At 27.7% G+C, this 23,531-nt stretch overlaps 1 long non-coding RNA gene across 1 annotated transcript in view; it reads left to right on the forward strand.

Moving 5' to 3' along the window:
* Positions 1 to 12,773: 12,773 nt before the first annotated feature.
* LOC139424941 (uncharacterized) overlaps positions 12,774 to 23,531 on the forward strand; it is a 39,890-nt gene continuing 29,132 nt past the window's right edge. The window contains exons 1-3 of the long non-coding RNA XR_011636083.1: positions 12,774 to 13,041; positions 20,811 to 20,908; positions 22,774 to 22,862. This is a non-coding gene — a long non-coding RNA (uncharacterized lncRNA). The remainder of the gene's footprint in view (positions 13,042 to 20,810; positions 20,909 to 22,773; positions 22,863 to 23,531) is intronic.

Consider the following 23,531-nt stretch of genomic DNA (forward strand, 5'->3'; position numbering starts at 1 on the left):
TTAAATGTAATACAGTACGTATCTGATGCAATATTAATAAATTATTACATTTCATTTATTATAACATAATTAGGTATCACGTAATCATGTTTAAAACATATAATATTACGGTTCAACTAAGTACCTATTAGGGTTTCAACAAATTAAAATGTTATTATGGATCAGAGATGTTCTAAGACTGAAATATCTACAGATAATTACTACCATGAGAAAACTGAATTATTTAATCATTTAGACGTACTAATATATGATCTCTAGGGAATTGAAACGCATAGTCAAAATTTTAAAAAACTTTTTTTTAACAAAACAGTAAACATAATATTTTTGTAAATTTGCAAATCAAAAATATTAATATATTTACTTTAAAAACATTTAAAACTTTAAACTGTTCAAGCTGAAATTCATAAACAAACAGCTATTTTACTTGGAATAAACAATCCTTTATTTGTATAACGTAATTAAAACAACTGAAATTTAAAATAAATAGTTCGAATATGTACTTACCTCGTACTAACGAGGACATAGCTGCTACGGAAGAATACGAATTCCATCGGCCTGTTGCGCAAAAAATAAAAAAAAACTGAGTGATTTTTTCTAACTGTGTTTACTTTTCTAAATGCATTTAAATAACTTTCTTCACTAGAAGAAAAATATTTTATTTTCAAATGATAATATTATATATATATAATAACAAACAAGTTTTTTTTTGTTTCCTTTTCGCAATTTGTTAGAGTCTAATATTATTTCATCGCACATTTCATTTATTTAACGGAGGATAATCCTTAGAGATTGATTGAGTTATTCAATAGATATTTTTTTATTACGGCTTGAATACAAATTGAATAAACTTCAATCGAAAACATCTCATGATATTTGTAATTTGCATTTTTTTTTTTGCATAAGCTATATAAAATTTTTAAAAAATAGATTAAATTTAATTAGAACTGATCACCTAAATTATATCGAATTAATTAAGATAAACTCGGAACCATGTATATATATATATATATATATATATGAAAAGTGATTANAACTAATAAAATTTGCTCTCAAATTTTTCAAACAGCTTAAATTTTAGACAAGTTAATATTTTTAGGGTTAAAATAAAAACTGCAAATGATTGGTGATAGGAATCCAGTAATTCAGTAAGTTTAATTTACTATGACTTGAATACAAATTGAAACAATTGAGAACATCTAACAATATTGATATTTGTTTTATTGCACCAAAAATAAGCAACCTTTGATTTGCCATGCTATATCTTTTTTTTAATAGTAGATCATAGTACACTTTGTCTCGCAAATTTCTTAAATAGCTTGATTCTTAAGTCAAATAAATGTTTATAAACGTAAAGTATTTTTGTTTTTTAAGTGCGAATTATAAGCGATAGAAATTCATTTATTCAACAAATATAATTTTAATCTGGCTTGAATACAAATTATATAAACTTCATATGAAAACATCTCCTATTTGCATTTGTTTTACTGCGTGAGCAAGCTTTTTTTACCAATTGCAATATGTTTCCCTTTTTTTTGAAACATAGAATTGTGTACTTTTAATCACAAATTTCTAAAATAGCTCTAATTTTTAATCAAATTAATGTTTTTACCCTAAAATCGAGAATTAGTTTTTGAAAACTGTTTGTTTTCTCGAGATGATTATAATTTTTGCATGAACGCATGTACACTTTATTACTTTCATATGAAAATTTTTCCTAAGAGATGTTTTTTAAAATGTGTTCTAACTATTTTATCCTCTTTGATCCAATTTTTAATTTTCATTTTCCTGATGTTTTTTTCTTGACAAACTTTTGATGATAGAGTATAATTCGGCAAGAGAAAACTAAAATAAATAAAGGTGGAAAATAATGGTACAGCTTTATTAGATTAGAAGAAATAAGGCTTGATAACTTTTAGAGCTCCCATTTTTTTCCTCAAAATATAAAGCAATAAAATTAGTTAAAAATGAAGCAAATAAATATTTAATTAGCAATAAAACAAAAAAGATTAAATTTTAAAAATTTACTTTTATTATCGCTAAAATGAATAAAACCGATTTGATTAATACTTAAAAATTATCTTAGCTTGAATTAAAGATTATATAATAACCTATATAATTTGGCAATATTTATTGGAATATAAAAGTTAAAATCTGTCTTGCGTAATTATAATAAGTTTTTGTAAATAGAGTATCCTATTATAGTGTGCCAGGAAAAGTTATGTGAAAAATGAATCATAACAATGGGCCATTCATTTTTAAATTATAGCAATCATTTAAATTATATACACTGTAAAAAAAATGGACCAGATTACTGTAAAAAGTACCGGCATAGAAGGTGCCGGTGAAAACTTAAAACGAACTTTAGAATATTTTTTCAATATTATCCCATTTTTCAAATTTTAAATTTATTTGAACTGTAACACACGTATAATCAGCTATCGCTTCCAAAACATTAAAAGAAAGAAAAAGAGAGGGATTTTTTTCTTTTTGTGAAAATATTTGGAAGGTTCTTTTTGACGAATTCTCACTAGAAAAGAAGAAGAAGAAAAAATGATGCACTAAGTGCAATTTCAAGAAATAATACAAATCCAGAAAAAAGAAATTATAGCTGATGTTGTCAGCTTAATGCAGTTATGGTTATGATTAATGATTTCCTGAAGACAACTATGCTGTTGTCCCTGTTGGAGGGGGAAAATATCCGGCTAAATGTAGCTTAAAACTCTAAGATATTTCTTTTTTTTCTCCATCCATCCGTTTATTTATCGAGATTATTTATTATGATTTTCTCACCATCTCTCTTCTTAATGTGTAAATGTGATCGTCTGCGAAATATTAGAATTATCATTGTTGCCACTCAGCGTAAGAGAAATGCCGCAGACGAAAATTGTTATTTGCTTATAACTTGATGCTTCGACCATCGATCTCCGGAATGCATTTTTATGAACGTTTTTTATTTAAACGGGATTAAATTGAAGTAACTAAATTTAATATGAAAATAAATAATATTCCACAGCATAACTTCAATATTCATAACTGTAGCAGTTATTTATTTTAAGTTTTCATATTTATAAAGAATAAACAAACCTGAGTTTGTTTGTTTTTTTAAAAATGGATTATATATAATATATAAAGTAAAACTTTGAGAAGACATTTTGGAAAATTATATAAGTTTAAGCTACATTGTTAAAACGATACTACATAAAAACGATAATTACACTGTTACATATGATAAGGGAACCTCAATATTATTAAAATATTTTGCAAATATTATAAAAATTCCAAGCTGAAACACATTATTATGCAAATAAAACAATCTTAATTTTAGTATAATAAATATTTATACTGTGTTATATCATTATAATTCATTTTGGAAAATTTTTATCTATAACAAAGCTCAAATTTTTATATATTTCTAAGTTAAATAATATTTTCGTTTTTCTTAAACTTGATTACACAATAGGGTTCAAATTGATCTGAAAAATGGTTTAATTTAGCACCTTAATAAGATAGCAGCAAATTTGCACCTTAAAATGATTCGAGATATCAATATTATGGTTCAAGTTTAATCGATTTTTCTGAGAGTATACAATTGGTTATGCAATGTTGAGTACTATTTCAGTTGAATGAATGTATTAAGAAACATCATCTTAGGTGCTATTGAAAATAAAATTGTACATTATAGAAGCAAATCAAAGCATCATTTTAGGTAGTTACAAAAGGCGAAATTTAAACAAAAAGCCGTAGAAAGTTTAAATTTTCACTAAATACAAGTAAATAAACACGAAAGTAAGAGCTTTAAAAACTTTTACCAGTTTGAATGAAAATAATACACCTTAGAAGTGACAAAATATTTGAATGGTACAAAGCGATGTGTAACATAACAATATGTATTTATTAAATTAAAAAATTTCCAACAAAAGCTTAAAATAAAACATAAATTTCAATCTCTATGCATCGTCAAATGTATCGCATCCACTATACCGATGGAAAAAAAAGGGCGCTGACAATTAAACAATCGATTAATCGTCTGCGAGTTGTCAAGGGAATCCATAATGTTGCCAAATCACGTTTATTAAAAAACACCCTGAGGTTGAAGATCTGTCTTAAAAAGAGTTTCGTCTAAAAATCTGTTTTCTTGTCACTACAAATGCGGCCTATGAGCTTGGCCTTTTTTCCCAAGTAACAAAAGTGGTTCAAGTCACGTGGGATCGGTATATACATGATAAGAATACTAATTGTTCGAATTTGTGTTATGTTTCTTGTATTCCAAGAGTAGGCCATTAAGTGGGCTTTCTTACATGTTGATTTAGTTTTCTTTTTCTTTCCTTTTTATTTTATTTATTTAATTCAAAAACTGTCATGTGATTCATTAAATCTTTTTTTCAATGGCTAATAAGTGGAAGTTTTATTTTCTAAAGAGGTTATAGAGAGCGAAAACTGATTGTTGTTAACAGTTTACGTTTATTGTTCTAAGATATAATGTGTTGTAATTCGCCATACTATATTACTTGCAGATATTTTCAGTTTCTAAAAATTATGGTATGTTATTTTTAAAGTCATTCTTTATTTTTATTGTCAATGTTTGTTTTTATATTTTAAATTATGTTATGCAGTTGAAAAATGGTAAGTATTATTTTTTCTTCATAGTATGCCTTTTTGTTTTTTTAAAATTTTTCTCTTAATATTTTATTAAAAATCATAATTTCAAGAAGACGTTAAGTATGAAAAACTAGTTTATTTAAGTAACCAATAACTAAATTAAATTAGTGTTTAAAAACAAGCTACATAAATATTTAAAGAACTAATTAAAATACTAAGATTTAAAAAAATATATTATTTATCTAAATGAAAAAGGAATGGATTAAATAAAATTGCAGCGAATGACCATGAATAAATTAAAATAAAATAAAATTAATAATAATAGAATTTTACTTATAATAAATGAACTATACCATCAAGGTATAAATAAAGTAAGTTATGGGATGTCTTAACAGGTTACTAAATGTCTAAAATTAGTTACTAAATGAACTATAAACAAGATAATTAGAAAAAAAAAACAGTTGAACATAAATTAAAAAATGCACGAACATACAGTCTTTGGACAAATTATTAGACGCACTATAAGATTCTATGTAAAATCTTAATTATCAGCTGATACTATACAGCTTTATTGTTTTTATGTGACTGAAACCGGTTTGCGCTTGTTTACGTTAGTGTATCAGTTGGTTAAATTAGACGATATATAATATAAATTTGACGATAGGATAAATTAGACGATGTATTATATAAATATAGAATATTTATTGTATCAGGCATTATATTAGTATATTATGAAAATTAGATCAAATTATTAGACACTTTGTAGTTTTTTAATAATTACATGATTTGAGCGAGTTAATATGAAATACTTTTATATTTAAACATACATGTAATAGGTTTTAAATCAGGAGATTTTTTATATACTTCCAATTCGTATTTATTTTTAACGTATTGAATTACAATGCTAACCAATTGATACAGGAGCGTAAGCAAGTGCAAACCGGTTTCGTCCGAGTGAAAACAATACAGCTGTATAGTATCACCTGATAATTAATTAATATTAATTAATAATATATTATAATTAATTAATATTTGTACATAGAATCTTATAGCGCGTCTAATAATAAGGGCCGGGAACTGTAAATATAAACAATGAATGATTACAAAAAACACTGCATGAACTGAACGAAAAATGAATAAACTAATATAATATCGATTTAAAAACTTAGGGAATGTATTACATTTAGGCAATCTAATCATGATCGAAATTTAAGAGTTAAAAATTACAAAAAACTAAAGTGTAAAATGAAAATTATTTAGTCAGCATAGTACTACAGTTTGCTTGTATTTAATAAAACTAAATCAAGAAAGGATGAATATTTTTTTCATGCATAAATGCATGCACCGAAAAACTAATAATAATAATATTAGCACCATTAATAAAAAGAAAGAAAAAAAAGCACAACAAATATAAACTACACCCAACTTGGTTTACGAAAAGAAAAATTTTCATTTCATTTTCATCTTTCCTAATAAATAGGGCACTTTACAAGATTACTATACACCCACTTAAAAAACTCGGAGAAAATTATTATTCGCCAAAATATTTTTTTTTACTTCATGTTGGAAGCACACATCTTGAAATAGCTTCCCTGCTATCGTAAATTAAAACTCTGTACTTTTTTTTAAAGAAAAAGAAGATGAAGAACTAGAACAAGTTTTCCTCGTCTAGTTGAAAACTGTAAATTAAAGAGTACAACGCGCGCAAGAAACACGCGCTTTCTTGCCAGGGAAAAAGAAAATGAATCAGAAGCAATCTTGTGGTTGAAGGAGCGTTCGAAAACTTCGCTCTTCACCCCTCCCTTCCTCCACCCCACCCCTGGTAAGAAGATCAGCCATCTTAAAAATATTCAATTCCATTTCTTAAACCTCTCCTTCCTTCTTCAAGAGAGATCTCCAACTGTACCTGAATTCCAAAACATTATTATTTACATTACTCTGAACTTAGTCTTCTCTTCACTTTACTTCCTTTTTCCAATTCTCGTCTGCAAAATCCATTTTCCATCACAATCCAATAGGATCTCTTCGTATGTTCTTCTCATCTTCTCAGGTTTTCGGGCACCCCTCAATGAGATGCCGAGAATATTTATAGATTTCCGTGTATAATAATAATAATAAAGATAATAATAATAATAATGCGAAAAGATAGATTTACAAGGCGCTAATCTTTTCCGCGAGTGGAGATATGAATTTTCTTCGCCGAGAAGTTTCGGAGGGGGTAGATGAGTAGGAGAGAGAGAAAAAAGGGTTGGGGAGTAGTTGGAGAATCGAATATTATTCAGATTTTCGGTTGAGGATTTAGAAATCGCTTGGAAAATGAGAAATTTCTGGAAAATCGCTCGGCTCTGCTCTTATCACTTTTCTGTATTCGATAGGCTGGAGTTAGATGGAGTTTTAAATCCTCTTTCTGCGCATTTATTCGCTCCAAGGGAGATCGTCTGACAAGAAAATGAAGAAAAGCACTGACCCTTTTGTTGCTATACTTCTTTTCTCTTTAAAAAGTAGGCTTTAAAAAGTGCAAGCGAACGTATATTTTGCCCATTTTACATTTATTACTATTTTTTTAAAAAAGTATTACGTTGTCATTTATTATTACCTAAAAATAAACAAAAAATTGTTTTTGTCTTATTTAATTTTATGGAACAACAGTAATGAATGATTGTGTCCTCACATTACTAATACTATGTTAGAGGCCTTTTATTAATTCCAGAACATAATTTGAGAAAAAACTGTTTAAATTAATATTCCTATATCAATATTTACTATTATACTTATGTAAAAATTGAAAGCAAAAAAAGGAAAAAATATGCGATAGGGTCAGGAAAAAAAAAAGAAAATTTTTCTAATAGGGTTTTTTCTTATCGCCAGGAAACTAAACCTCTTCATTTAATTTTGATTTATTATACATTTTATGTTTCAAAATGACACTATCTATTTAAGAGATAAAATTACTCTTAAAAGTTAAAATAATAGTTATGAAAAACTCAACTTAGTGAACCAAATTTCAATTTGACTGAAACTAAAATCCATAATAAAATAACTAAATAATAAACTAAACAATGACTAAACTAAATTATAATTACTCAGAGTAAGAAGTTCAGAAAGTGTTACAGTACAGAAACGGCTTTTCTGACTAAAAAAACAGCAATATAATTCTGGTAAATAAAACTGAAACATATGATATATAAAACATTCATGCGATAGTTTGTCTGTTCATATAGTAATGGTTTACCGGAAATTCCTATTTTCATAATTATAGGCCTAAACACCACACATTTAGTAAAAAGTACAAAACTGGAAAGTAAATTTAACCTAAGAAATGGTTTTTTAAGCCATGCTCTAAGATCTTATAAAATCAAAAAAATTTATCACATTTACTAAGTTATATCACACATTATGAAACCATATTTAATTATTTATTTAACCAAAGCGGTTCCATAAAAATTGCCAATCTGTTTGGTGTTCCCATAGAGGACGATAAATTTTACCATGACACACGATAAATTTTACCATGTAGTTTTGACCATACATTTTTTCTCAAAATACTTAATTAAATACAGACAATTACTTACTAGACTGGATTAACAACTATACTAAAACCTTGAAGATATATTTCTAATAAATTTCGATAATTTAACCATTACAGTAGATAAATTATGATAGATAAGCAAGCTATCAAAGTTTTGAGCCTCAAAAATTTCTCGAATTGAATTTGGAAAATAATAAATCTAAGTTAAGCAAGAGACGAAGACGAAAAAGAATTATGTTTCAGAATTCGATCTGCGATACGCCATTTTATTTAATTAACTTCACGTTAATTAGCATTGCAAATTATGTGGTAAAACTTAGCTAAACTTTAACACGCTATTTTGCATATAAACGATCAGCTGACACCGGCGTCATAGGTCACATGTGTGGGTATCCATGATTTTCTTCTTCTTGAAGTGCAAGTGTCAATTACGTGATGATATTATATCATGCTTACGACAAGTTACTATCTACAAGCAAACATCAGCAAGTTGATTCCACAATACTTTGAAATGAACTAATGAACCAATGAGTGAAATGAATAAATGAACTGTAATGAGCAGAATTTACAGAACTATGAATGAAAAGAATTGCCTTCAAGAGCTATATTTACAAAAAACATCGAACATTTTCTGTGTAAAGGACTAATGCTGTTTCATGAACATAGTGAAGCAAGTAAGTTATTTCCTTGAAAATTTATATTTCTTGACTAAAATCGTGCATTTTATCTTTCGTTAAAAATGCTATTAAAAAATAAAGATATTAAAAATATTTCATATATTAGTAAGATTAGAAAAATTCATAAAATACTGATGTAACTTGGTTACATTTAAAATAAAAAGATATAATACACTTAAAGATATATACAATACATATCTTTACATAGACTAGCAATAATATTAGATTTGACAATGATTTAAGATTTAAAAAAATTAAATTTTGTGCTATGATATCTGCATTTTCAAATTTTCTTTTATTTAATTAAAGAAATAAAGATAAAAGTAATAAAATCACTTAACTATAAATTTTAATTTTTTCATGCGTACTTAATATTGCTTCATTTTAAATTTTCTTTAAATGATTCATGTGGAAATTGAATTTTAGAATGTTAAACAAAACGTGATTTAATTAACATAAACAAAATGCGAAGCATGAATTAACGTCACGATTTATTTCTTACTAATATATGATTTCAGTGTTCTTAAAAAAGTCCCATAAAATATTTATAGAAAATTTGGAAATGATTTTGTAAAAATCCTACTTTCTTGTTATATGTTAAACCTCACAAAATTTGTTTATTTCGCCATAAATTAAATTATAATGTAACATTAAATAGTTGTGATTCAAAATTTAAACATCATACAATATCATATTTTGCTTTATGATACATTAAATATGTGTTTACATGATTGCTTCACATTTTATCTTTCAGAATTAAAAATAATAATAATAAAAAAATATAAACTCAAGTAAACCATTTGAATCATGCAATAACAACAACATCCGTTTTAGAAATTTTAAAGTATGCATTTAATTTCTAAGCCTAATTTTAAAATATAGAAATTAATTAAAAATATAATTTTAAATGTTTTTTGGATTTCTTAACCGTTTTTAAAAGATAAAATTTACTTGCAAATCAAATTTTTAATTTGTATTTGATTTTCGATTACTATTAAAAATTATATAAATAAGTAAATTACTTTTGAAAATATAAAAGAGCTCAATTTCTTAATGCATATGTTACTACAGAGGATCATTATTATAATATTAAAAGCTTTTGGCTGTTAATTTTTTTTTTTAATTTTATGGTTTAAAAATCAGTATGGATTATAAATTGTTATTAAATTTGCTTCTATTTCAAATTAATACGTTACAATAATACTTCGAAATCACAAGTAATAAAATTTTCTAGTACTTAACATTTTGCGTTCATTGTAAACTATACATGCTTTTAATTTCAGGAATGTAAATAAATAAACAAATAAATACTAACCAAAAAATAAAACAAATTTTAAGTTGAAAAATCTGAGAGAAGAAAAATCGAGAATTGAAAAAGAAAAAAAAAATTTTTTTTTCAAATTAAAATGTTGCTAAAAAGCTGAATTATTCGCAAAAGTAAATTTTCAATAACCAAAATAAAAAGAGTTATTGTTATTTCTCATAACGTAATTCTTTTGCACAATAGATCTACTCGTTGTGCGCAATAGTGAATGACCTTTAGAATTTAAAAAAAAAAAAAAAAAGAAGAACCAACTAGATTTTGCAGACGATTTCAAACTACTGCTACTTGTTGCCACTTAAAAATAACAAATTAAGCAGTGTGATGACTCTAAACTGCAATCAAAACTGCTGACAATTCAATCTGAGCAAAAACAATCTGTGTGCTTCTCAGACAATTTAATTAGACATTTAAACGTTAAAATGTCAATACCAAAATAATTCTCCTAAGCCTAACTTAATTCACCATAGTTCAAGGATGAAGAAATAAAGTGATAAAAACAAAAATAAAAAGAAATTATAGATAACGTAGATAGAAACGCAGATAAGAATTTGTTGAGGGGAGCTGAAATTTCCGTCATAAGTAAGATTTGTTAATTACAGATGTTTAGAAACAGATTGATTTAGGTATGGACCAATTTTAACTGTCAAATGGCGCATTTGTGCATCAAGTTGGCGACGGTGGAAAATTTTTCCTTGTTATTCTCGTCGAAATGTGGGTAAATATTCACCAAGCTTGTCAAAAACTCTTATTTTTCTGAGAAGTGTATTTTGGAAAGAGGAAAATTTTTTATCACCTGTCAGTAGATATTTTTTTTTTTTGAACCGTTATACGAAAAATATAAAACGTAAGAATAATGCGTTAAATAAAGTAGCAGTATAGAAATGTGGAAATGTCATAGGAAATTGTGAGCGTAAAATTATAAAATGTAATGATAAAGAAAGATGTTGTTGTTTTTTAAAAAAATTCGTTTCTACTGTTTTTATTTTTAGAAAACTGAAATAAAAACACTGCCTGGAAATGCTATTGAGATTAATTAATTAGTTCATTACCAGATTTTCTAATACAGTACGAATTTAATTTACCCTTTAGCTTAATCAAATTAGGAAAAAAATAATAGTTTTTGTAAGAAAAGCATCAAAATATATATTTTAATTTTATAAGAAATTTGAGCCTAATTCTGTGTCGTTATTAATTGATTGAGTTTTTCAGCAAAAAGCGTCACGCAATTCGGTTTCTTTTTTGTTCAAAAAATAAAAAAAAAAATTATGTTCCTTTCGTAATCTTATATTTTTAAACATGCAAAACTTAAAATAAAATTTAGAATTTGTTAGGCAATTTTTGTACTATTTGTTATTTTAACTAAGGTCTTTTATTAATATTTGGTCAAAAATTTGATAATGTTTTTAATTAAATTACAATTCGAAATTGTTTCGAAGTTCTAACTCTTTTTTTAACAAGTGAATTTTTTTTCAATGACGAAATTCGATGTCAATATTCTGTATTACAATTTGGCCCTATATTTCCCCTTAATATTGACCCATAAACTGGTTGATTCATTGTTAAAGTGATTGCAATATTTTTTAACAGTTAAAATTGAATTTCAATTCATTTGTAATAATTTTAGATAAATATTATATATAAAAATATATACATAAAATAAAAACCATGGTTAGTTTAATTAACACAAGCCAAAATTTAAGTAGCAACCAGATAATTTTTACTTTAAGGGAAATAAAATTTTTTTCGCGAACCTAATACTAACTACAACCTGAAATGCAGGACTCTTTCATAACTATATAAGAATATTTAAAATAATAGTAATATTTATTTTATTCTTTATTAAGATTATCTCAAGATTCCTGGTTAGAAAATAATTTTTTTTTTAAATTTGAATTTTATTATAAAATCATATATAATTAATGGACATTTTAAAAGCTTCTTTACAGAATAGATCTAGCCTGGAAAATGTCACAATGGAGGATATCCTGTTTTACAGGACAGTTTGGAAAATTTTGAAGGAAAGGCTCTTGTTGGAATGTGTAGGATCAAGCCAACAATCAGGTAAGATTTTGCGTTATCGGAATGTACTGCATTTTTTGCTTTCGAAATTTGACGAACATTTATCGAGGAAGGCGGAATTAAAAATTTCAGAGCTTATTTGATTGAGATGCGTCTGAAAAATACGAGTTTAAAGGTTATTAGATTTCATTCAGCAATTAAACATATTTTGATATTTTTCATCCTGTCTTCTTAAATAGTAATTCGTCAGATTTTGATGACTTTTTTCTGTCTTAAATATTAATTTGTGATTCCTAATGTGTATTTTTTTGACAGGAATTCTGAAAACATTACGTATTTTTTTATTAAAATATATTTTTCATTAAAAAGAAAAAAAATTGCCGTCAAGAATTATTTTCCAACAAAAGACAAAAAATAATCTTAATAAAGAATATATATATATATTAGCCAAGTTTATCTTAAGCATTCATTCATAAAATAAATGCATAATATATGCATATAAGTGTAATAAACTTAAATTTGCATTAAAAAATATAAATGTTTTATCTTTTTATGAATATGAATTAATTATTTAATAACAAGACGGTGTTAANTTTTGTTAGTTAAAAATAGTTAAGTAAAAAATGTTACAATTGACCCCACTCTCCCCTAATATTTAATTTACTCTTTATTAGGATTATCTGAAGATTCCTGGTTAGAAAAGATTTTTTTTTTTTAAATTTGAATTTTATTATAAAATCATCATTATTTAATGGGCATTTTAAAAGCTTCTTTACAGAATAGATCTAGACTGGAAAATGTCACAGTGGAGGATATCCTGTTTCTTAGAACAGTTTGGAAAATTAAGAATAGAAGACTCTTGTTGGAATGCACAGGATCAAGCAACCTATCTGGTAAGGTTTTGCATGATCAGAGTGTACTGTAATTTTTGCTTTCGAAATCTGACGAACGTTTATGGAGGAAGGCAGAATTAAAAATTTCAGAACTTATTTGATTGAGATGCGCCTGAAAAAGATGAGTTTAAAGGTTATTAGATTTCATCCAGCAATTAAACATGTTTTGATGTTTTTCATCCTGTCTTCTTAAATAGTAATTCGTCAGATTTTGATTACTTTTTTCTGTCTTAAATATTAATTTGTGATTCCTAATCTGTATTTTTTTGACAGGAATTCTGAAAACATTACGTATTTTTTTATTAAAATATATTTAAAAAAATTGCTGTCAAGAATTATTTTCCAACAAAAGACAAAAAATAATCTTAATAAAGAATATGTATATATATATATATATTAGCCAAATTTATCTTAAGTATTCATTCATAAAATAAATGCATAATATATGCATATAAGTGTAATAAACTTAAATTTGCATTAAAAAATATAAATGTTTTATCTTTTTATGAATATGAATTAATTATTTAATAACAAGACGGTGTTAATTAAATTCTTAAATAATATGAAAACTTTTAATTGCTTAAAAAATACAGCAATTAATTTTCTTTCAATAGGAGAAAAAAAATGGTTTTATTCAAATAAAAAAGAGAAATACTTGATTTCTTTTCGCTCAACTATGAAGACTGTTTTCTTCATTATCATTTATTTAATTTTTTTCCCAACTTTAAAGCGGTACATCTGAAAACTTGTTAAACATTACATCATGACGTTTTAAATGTATTTCAATTATTTCAATTCAACTTAACTTCAAACATTTATTGAACACTTATAAATTTTATTTTATACAGTTTTTAAGAGTGATCAATGCACTGTAAGAAATTCCGGATCAAATTACGTCGAAAAGTACTGGCACTCAGGGTCCCAATACTTTATACCGTAAAACCCATTTTTACAGTACAATTTTATGGGACGATAAAATCACAGAAACACTGCATGTAAATAAATATCATAATAAAAATTACTGTATAAAATTTTTCAGCGAAAAGGGATTTTACTATATAATAGATTTCACTGCACATAGTTTGCCTGTTCTTTTGTACTTTGCCTGTACTGTATATGATCCGGAATTTTTTACAGTCTAGGTAATTTCAAATTTAAAAATTTCATCTACTTGAAAGCGAAATTTTATATCAAGCAATGAAGTAAAATCAAAATGTGAATGTTCTCCTTCAAAGCAAACCAAAACATTTTACTATCGAAGAATTATATTTTCAATCTAATCAAAAATGTACTGAAAATTTCTTTTAAAAAATTTAAAAATTTTAAACAATTTTAAATATTTCGAAGAAGATTTATGAAGAAATTTATTTCCATACTAAAGATTACACTGTAGAAAATTTTACTGCATCTCTTCGCCAAAATGATGGCAACACTAAAATGAACACCTTACGCAACTACTCTTGGTACTTGTTTCCCCACACAAAGAACAAGGGATATTTTCTGGTGCAGGGAAACGTTGCACCACTTGGTGTTACACAGCTCCCATTACGTTTGGTATTGTTTAGTAACGCTAACATTTATAGTTAAAATAAGATATGTTACTCAAGAGTCAGTAATTTTTTACTATACGCTATGAAATGAGAAAGATTAATTTTGGATGTATATTTACACTGTAAAAGCTATGAGAGTAATAACTTAAAAAAAATTGTGAATGATTACTTTATTTCTAGTTAATACCGAATCGAACGTTCTTACATATTTCAAAGAGCGTATTTAAATCTTATCACCAATAATTAAAAGCTTACGTGGATCTACAGCTCGTATGGAAAGACTGTTCTGTTATTTGGAGCTCCATAAATTTGGTGAATTATCAGTGTATATTTATACCATTCAACCAAATTCTGACTTGAAGTGATAGTAGAGCATGTTTTAAGAGTATAGCAAATGCTTTTGGATCATTATTCAAAGATTAAAGCGATTAATTGTGCAATTTCCTGATAGTGAGTAATATGTCCTCCAAAATAGCGGTTTGTTAAAATGAAATGTGCTGATGAAATAAAACTTCTTCGAGTTCAATTTAATTGAAAAACTGGTTATAGTCTATTTAATACCAAGTAAAGTTTCAATCCTCTTTACTGACTGATAAAAAATATTGTCAGTGATTGATTATTTACCAAGTAATTTCAATCGTCTTGTCGGACGATAAGCAACTCATAACAACTGTTATCGAATTCATGTATGTTTTTAGTTCTGTAATTAAGATATTTATATTCCTATAAGAAAATCATAAATCTGCCATTTGTATGAAATAATTTTATAATGTTTAACTTATTCTCGTTTTGATTCGTTTTGTCTGAAGTAGTTGCCATCATTTTTGGATTTCAAATACTCTTAATTTTTTTTTACAATGTTTGCACTAATTATTTGAATAACATTTTGTTAATCAAACATACAAACAGCAAAGAGAGAACATCACGGTGAATTTCAACTAGTCTAAACACAGCCAAAACAAGAATATTATTAAATTATTTAATAGAATTGACAGATATAGGTAATCTTCTTATGAGAACATAAATGTTTTTATCATATAACTAAAAACATACTTGTCTCTTATAATAGTAGAAAGTTCGGCAGCATACAAGGCGAAAACAAACTTTCGCATTCTCGTGCTTGATTGTAAGCAATCTAAGGTTGTCATTGGCCGAACACGCTCTTAAATTGGCAGAAATAATTCATAAAAGAAGTCTGAGCTTCGCATAAGCTAAGATTTAAATATGCTCCTTAAAATGCATATTGACACTCGATTCGGTATTAACTTGAAATAAAGTATTCAAATCGCAAAGATAAAGTAGCCGCGTAATTTTGAACCCAATCTGGAAGACAAGGGAGCTCCTGTACCAGCATTTGCTTTGCATGGAGAGGAAAAATACGAACACCTCCCACTATTAGCTTGATGGCAAAGGGACTTTAACCCATGATCCGTCTACCACTGAGGATATTTTACGTCAGCAGTGTGGGTGATGCAAGCCGGATGGGGAATTCCTATCGACAAGAAATCGCTGGGATTCGAACCCGGTTCACCTAATTGAAAGACGAACGCTCTATCCCCTGAAAAATCGCGACTCGAAAGATTTTTTTTTTTTTAAAGTTTCATAACTGTTTCCCTCCTTTCTTTAAAAGTTTCTTAACTCGTTTGTGTGCGATTGTTTCGGCGCTAACATTGTTTTCCTAACATAATCAATTCATAGTGTATTTGCTAATGTTGATGTGCTTCTTTGAAGTAATAAAGTAAACTTAGCTTCGAAATAATATATGACACAGTGCAAGAATAGGTAGTTTTTAATTAATTTTTATATAATAATTAATGATAGTTGCGAATTTTTTTAATAGACCTATCATAATAAATGAACTAAAATATTGAGTGTTTTGTTAGTTAGCACATACTTGTTATTTTTATTTTTTAATTTGTCATATTTTTAATTTATTATATTTTTAATTTATTATATTTTATTATACTTTTAATTTATTATATTTTTAATTTATTATATTTTCATTTAATTTATTTTTCTGAATAGGTTTTTATGTGTTGAAATTATAATGAAATTAAATTTGCTCAGGGCTACTTGTGCAAAAGCTATTTGACTACACTATGTAGATTAGTTAGTTTTTAGTTGATTTTAAGAAATAGTTAGTTTGTAGTTAAAAATTCTATACTATGACATGTCATTATAATTTGAAAACAAATATTAAGTATTTAGATTATAAATGTTTATTTCTTTTCCGATTAAATTAATTATTTTTTTCAAAAAAAATTATTTATGTTCAAATATGATTTTGTCTGTTAAAACGATAGCAAAATTAAATTTACAAAACCTAAAAATAGACAGATATATGATGTAAAATTACTGAGCCAAAATTATTAATCGCGTAACCTTATTGCTTTAACTTGAGGAAATATAGCTCGCTTTTTAAAAGCTTTTTTCCAATCTTTAAAATCGACTCAATTTCTCACGTTTTTAAAAGATTCTGAAACATCTTTCAAAGTGAAAAGTTAATTAAAATGAAGAAGGGTAATGATAAACAGAACAATTATTAATAGAGCTTAACAAGGCTAACCTAAAATCCAAAATGGCGCTGAGAGAAAATTCTTAATCCTAATTATATATAAAAAGCAATATAATTGAAAGAATATAATTTATTATTTCTGAATATAAATGCTTATTATGTAATGCATTTAGAAATAATGACGAATTATAAAATTTTTTGTTTTATCTCTTTATCCTTTTTTTTTAAAAAATTTTTCAACTTGTAAAGATGATTAGTCATTTAAACAAACAAACAAACACTCGCGTTAAGCCAGAACCGAACGACCGACTAACAATTCTGCGGTTTTTATGACCTTGCCATTGAGTTAAGATGATATCAACTTGTGCGGTAAAAGAAAAATACATTTGAGTTGATTGAAAACTCTTTATTTGTTTCTTATTTGCAAAATAATTAATTCGATAAACCATATCTCATGTATTACGCAATCCAGAAAAATATTATCCTTGAAAATAAACAGGAAAGAAGGTCAAATTTTCAAATTATCTTTGACCTTATTCAATTTTTTTCTCTCTCTTAACTTTAAAAACCAGTCCGCTACAAGTCAATGTTTTAAAGTTAATCCTCGCGTTCGTTAACAACCACCACGTATTCGGTGGCTAAGCCCGGAAATATTCTCTAAAACAACAAAAAGTAGGATTTGTCAAGGTAAAATGTTTAATATGTTTTTGAAGCTTGCTTGTGTTTTAATTTCGGTTTTTATTAATATTAAGTGAAAAAAAAAATTTATGGTGTTACGATTTCAAACTGCTGAAGAAAAATAGGTCATTATACTGACCGAGTATTTATTGTAAAAAAAGTTTTTCTCAAGTTTTTTTGCAAATGAAAATAATAAAAAAAAAGTCACAGTTTAAATATTTTAGGTTAGAAGCAAAGCAATATTTTTAAACTAAAGTGCATCAAATTAGAGTTTTACATTTTTAAATTGAAATAAAAAGCAAAACGATATCTTAATAAGATATTAAGGATCTTAAGAAGATATTTTAGAACTTTCAGGTAAGCAGAGCGCAAGTAAATTTTCGTGATTATTTTTAATTATTTATTTTACTTTTTTAGCCTGGCTGGTTAGGCGTTGGGCCTATGCCTAATATGTTGGGAGTTCGCTCCCCACCTACCGAAGACTCACTTACCGTATATGAAATAGAGACGGGCGCACTCTAAATCTGTTTGGGTCACAAAGTCCCATAACAAAACAGAACCTCTGGGGGTACTGGAGCGGAGATTGATAGCCCTCTGGTTCAGGTCAAAATTACGATCTGCGGATGGATGTTGTATGAATGTGTCTTTCCAGTAGAGCGTACTGTTACATATGTATGTGGTAGAAGTTGAATTTTTGGCCATAGATAGCGCCACTGGAAAACAAGACGAAGCACACCTCTCTGCCTTAAAATAGGTATTGACCAGTGGCATAAGACAATAACAACAGAGCGTTTGTTTTCCAATAAGGTGAACCAGGTTTAAATCCCAGCGATGACTGATTGATACGAATTCCACGGCCGGCTCTTAGCAGCGACAGTGCTGACGTAAAATATCTTCTGTGGTAAACGAATCATGGGTTAGAGTGACCTTGCCGTCATGCTGACCATGGGAGGATTTCGTGGTTTTCTTTTCCATGTAACGCAAATGCGGGTTAGTTCCGTCAAGAAGTTCTCCACGAAGGCAAATTTCTCCCAATACTTCATTCAGGAGTTCCCTAGTCTTCTGGATTGGGTTCAAAATTATTAGACTACAGAGTTGAACATTAGTAGTCGTAAACCTAAAATTGAATCGGCTCTTCAGCCTCGGTTATAAAATATCAACAATAAACAATAAAAATTGAATTCGGATGTGCTTGGCTATCCGAAAATTACTAATATTTTTATTTCAGATGGCGGCGTATGGCATTTATTTAAAAATGACTTCGTGCAGAGGGCAGCTTCTGGATTTTTTAAAAAATTTAATTTTTTACCTTCAGTTTTTGACCACTTTTCCACAAAAATCTGCATTTGTTTTGCCAATTACTCGGACTATTTAGGTTTTAAGGTCATTGAGATGTTTGTGGGTTATTGGAATAAATCATTAATTGAATATAACCCTAGAGCAGCGTTTCGCAAAATCTGTTCCGTGGAGCTCCGAGTTTCCTATGAAGGGTAATAAAGGTTTCAGGAATTTTTTAGGCCACTAATGATTTTTAAACCTGTAATGATATTCATATCCAATAAAATTAACTAAGGAACAAATATTGTGGTTGCATTAATGCAAATATTTAATCTTGCCTAATTCTGATATGGGGATTTCAAATCAGAAATTATTTTTGCTCCTAAAGCTAAATAAATGACACTCGAAATGACATTTTTAGTCCATTTATTGTCGAAATGTACAAGTTTAAAAATGTTAAATGTAACAGGACGTCGCATAAATGTTGCAGTAATCTTCTAGGGAAGTTAGCACACATCATCAAGACGAAAACTGTACAAGAACCCCTGCCCGGAAGTATCGTCGTAAGTGGCGCATCCCTACTATGACCTTTCCAGATGAACACAAGGAAACAATTCATAACAGAGAAGCTCCCAAAGCTGCGTGTGATAACATTTGGGGGGGGGGGATCCTTTGCAATTTTAATCCTGATGATGTGTCCTTAATTTGTCACAACATTTATGCAATGTTCTCAATAAAAAGGTCACAAGATGTATAGTTTGCAGCATCCGATTGTTGAGCCAGACTAGAGACATGGACTAGAGAACATGCAATGAGAGCAACGTCACAGTAGATATATGGGATATTTTCTGACGAGTCCAGGCCTAGCTTCCTACCTGATTCACATCAGACTTTCATGTGGTGAATACCAGTTACCAAAACAAGCATCGAAGACATCATTCAACGATACCGTTACTGTTGCCCGTCTGGAGTGAAATTATTCTTGGCTCCAGAACAGATCATGTTCAAATCAGAACCATTGCAAGCCGAATTTATCGGGATGTCATTCTGAAACGATATGTGCTTTTATTTAGGGGTGCCATAGGAGCTAAATTTTTGTTCATGGATGACAACGCCCGTCATCACCGAGAAAATATCGTAAACTAATGCCTTTAATCTGAGGATATCATCCGTATGGAATGGCCAGCAATCTCATCTGACTTGAATCTGATAGAGCATGTGTGAAACTTGCTTGATCGACGAGTTGCAGGGGCCTTTAATCACCTTCGACATGTGTACCGGAATTTCGGACAGCTTTGCTTGCTGATTGGAGTAATCATCTCCTAAGATCAGCTCGATAATTTGATTCTCGGCATGCCTCGGCATTGTATGAACTGTATTTCATCGCATGGGTGATGAATGGTTTTTATGAATGATATCATACATTCACCATATTTTTCTTTTGTTTTCCATCTTTTGGTTAATAAATTATCTTTACGAATATTATTTACACGTCTGTTTTATTTCTGAATCTTTATATGCCAGAGATGGCATTATCCTTAATTTATGAACATGAGTGTATTTATAAATTGAATTTATTTTCCACAATGTAAGACATAATACATAACATAATATTATAGATAATATATAATATGAATTTAATCTGTACCTAAGTTGCATTTTTATCATTTTCGTACTGATAATACATAAATACTCTTAAAATTAGAAAAATGTATTTATGTCATAATTTCACTTTTTCTTTTTTCAAGCTTCAAATTAAGATAGACTTTTTTCTCTTGATCATTTCAAAGAACAATTGCTGTTTTCATCATTTGAAGATACAGAAGAATATCCACAACTGATTTAGGTAAGTAATTATTTTAATTAATTATATTATACAACTAAAATACTTTTATAAGAAACTTAATACTAAAAAATGCACCAGTCTTATGCTTTTGTTTATGATCAATCTCTTGATAGTCATTTAATTTTTTTTTATTTAATTATGTTATTATGTAAATTTCAGCTTTAGATTTTCTAAAAAAATATTTCTGGAATATTTTATGCTTATTTTTTTTATTGGAGGGTACAGTACATACATATACCTTTTTTCTACGATGGTTTCGTTTTTTTCTTTTTTTTTTTCGAGAATAAACTTTTCTAAGTAAGATTTATTTCATTTAAATATGCTGTATGAATTAATAATAACATAATTTTATACTTTTCAGTCTTAGTATGTAAATGTTGTTTAAAATCTAGAAAATATTCTTGATAACTTTATTAAATATTAAAAGTTTTATCTCAGGTATAAATGGAAATTTAGACAAAATCTTAGAAGTGAATTATTTAATGCAAGATTAAGTTGTACAATGATTGTAAGGTACACTGTCGAATTTCTCAAGGCGAATGGTGTAATTTTAAATTTAATGTTTTAAAAAATTTATAGAGTGATTAAAAAATTTATTTTCTATCTTTTATTAAATTTATTAATTATTATTTGTGAGTCGTGATGGATCAAGAGATAGAGGGTGCGCCTTCTAATGATTCGAACCGGATTCGAATTCCAGCAATGACTGGTCGATACGGCTTGCACTGACCACTATGCTGTTGTTAAATATCCTCAGTGGTTGACGAATAGTGTGTTAAAGTCTTCTAGCAGCCAGGCTTACCGTGGGATTTCTTCGTTGTTGAATACCTGATCGACCAACAGAGCAATATACAAGCCACCAAAATACTTGAAAATTGGATAAAATGTGTCACTACATCCACTTTAATAGCCAGGACTAGCCCCTTCAAATTTTTTTTAAACTGCTTGAGTTGCCTGAGATAAAATGTTCTCAAAACAGCCAGTTGTAAGCCATGAGGGTCATGATCATTACATTTCTAAAATTTTGAGACTAATTGCTTACTGTTGAAAATGGGATCAGGTTACTCATTTTTCACAAACTAATTTGTAACATCCATTTGAAACAGAGAGAACTTCAAGCCACCATGGCGGAAAGAACCCTGGTCTTACACAATAGCAGTTTCATACCTTATCCACTTCGATATAGCGGTTTCTACCTTTTTGTTATTCCTAAAGCCTCAGATGATTGAAAATCAGCAATTTATTCAGTTTCTCATAGATAGAGATAGTTCTTTCTCTAAATGAAAAAAAATGCAGTTTGCGGGAACATGGAATGTTTAATAGATTTTAAAAATGGACAATAAATTTTTAACCGAATAGTGTTCTTCGTGCTAATAAAGCAACACAGAAAAACACAGCTGAAATTTATTCCTTGAGGGTAAACTCAAAACATCTATATGGAATATTTATATAAGTTCTCGTTAGTATCATTTTTTTTATATGAGCTAAACTGAATTTTAAAAAAAGTTTCGCTAATTTAATTATTTTTTTTCTTCTTCCTTTTCTTTATTTATTTTTTATTTTTCCTTTATTTGAGGATTTACTCTTTGCAGTAGAATATTTGTGCTTTCAACGCAAATTTAAGGAAAATTGGTAAATTTGACGTAATTGTATGTAGTTAATAAAACCCTGGATATTTTTAGAACTGGTTTGTAAAAAGTGTGAGACAGAAAATTTTTTTTTTAAAAAAAAGATAATAGTAATAAAAATAATTCTAAAAATTTTAGTGACTTTTTTTATCTCCTTATTTAAAGATTTTATGATACATTATTTTTAATATAAAGCAATTAATTTTCATTCGTATTAATTATTATATTTGTTTATAGGTTGATAAAATGGAACTATATTAAAGAAGACAATAAATTATCTTAGAATTCTCAATAGCAGTCGATAAACTGAACTTTCTCTGAATTAGGTATGTAAATTATTTAAAATAAACCCTTTTGATAAATTTAATACATGTATAAAAATTCTGTATTTAATATAAATGTATCAAGCGTATTACTATTATAAGCTTGTACTATCAAGCGTTTTACAAGCTTCATAAATTTCTATGATCCCCCTGATCGCAAACCGTTCCGCTAAACGAAAACAACGAGTTCAAAATAAACATAAAATTAAAAAACATTCAATAAAAGGAACCCAACATTTTTATTGTATAAATACATCATTGGTCCCAACAAAAATATAATCATTTTCCTCGGTTACCTTAGCAATTTCACTTGTATTTAATATTTGATTACCATAAAATCTTGTTAAATATTTTCTCACCGAAGATATTTGGAAAAAAACAGTCTATAAACAGATAAATGTATAATACATAGCTTCTTCTTCTGCTGCTGCTGCTGTAGCTATACAGCCTGTTGCAGGCTAAGGCTGCGACAGGCCTAAAAGCCTACAGGCTTAAAAGCCAGGTCTAAAAGCCTGTAACAGGCTGCCATCCTTCGATTCTCTCAAATACTAATTGAAGAATTGTATTGGTATAATTTCGATAACGAATTTATTTATTTTTTCTAATTAATTATTACATTCTTCGAAACTGAAGGAGCCGGAAGTGTTGCTCATTTGACATTATCTGATGGGC

Source organism: Parasteatoda tepidariorum, chromosome 1 (assembly GCF_043381705.1).
Source record: "Parasteatoda tepidariorum isolate YZ-2023 chromosome 1, CAS_Ptep_4.0, whole genome shotgun sequence".
Taxonomy (NCBI): Eukaryota; Metazoa; Arthropoda; class Arachnida; order Araneae; family Theridiidae; genus Parasteatoda; species Parasteatoda tepidariorum.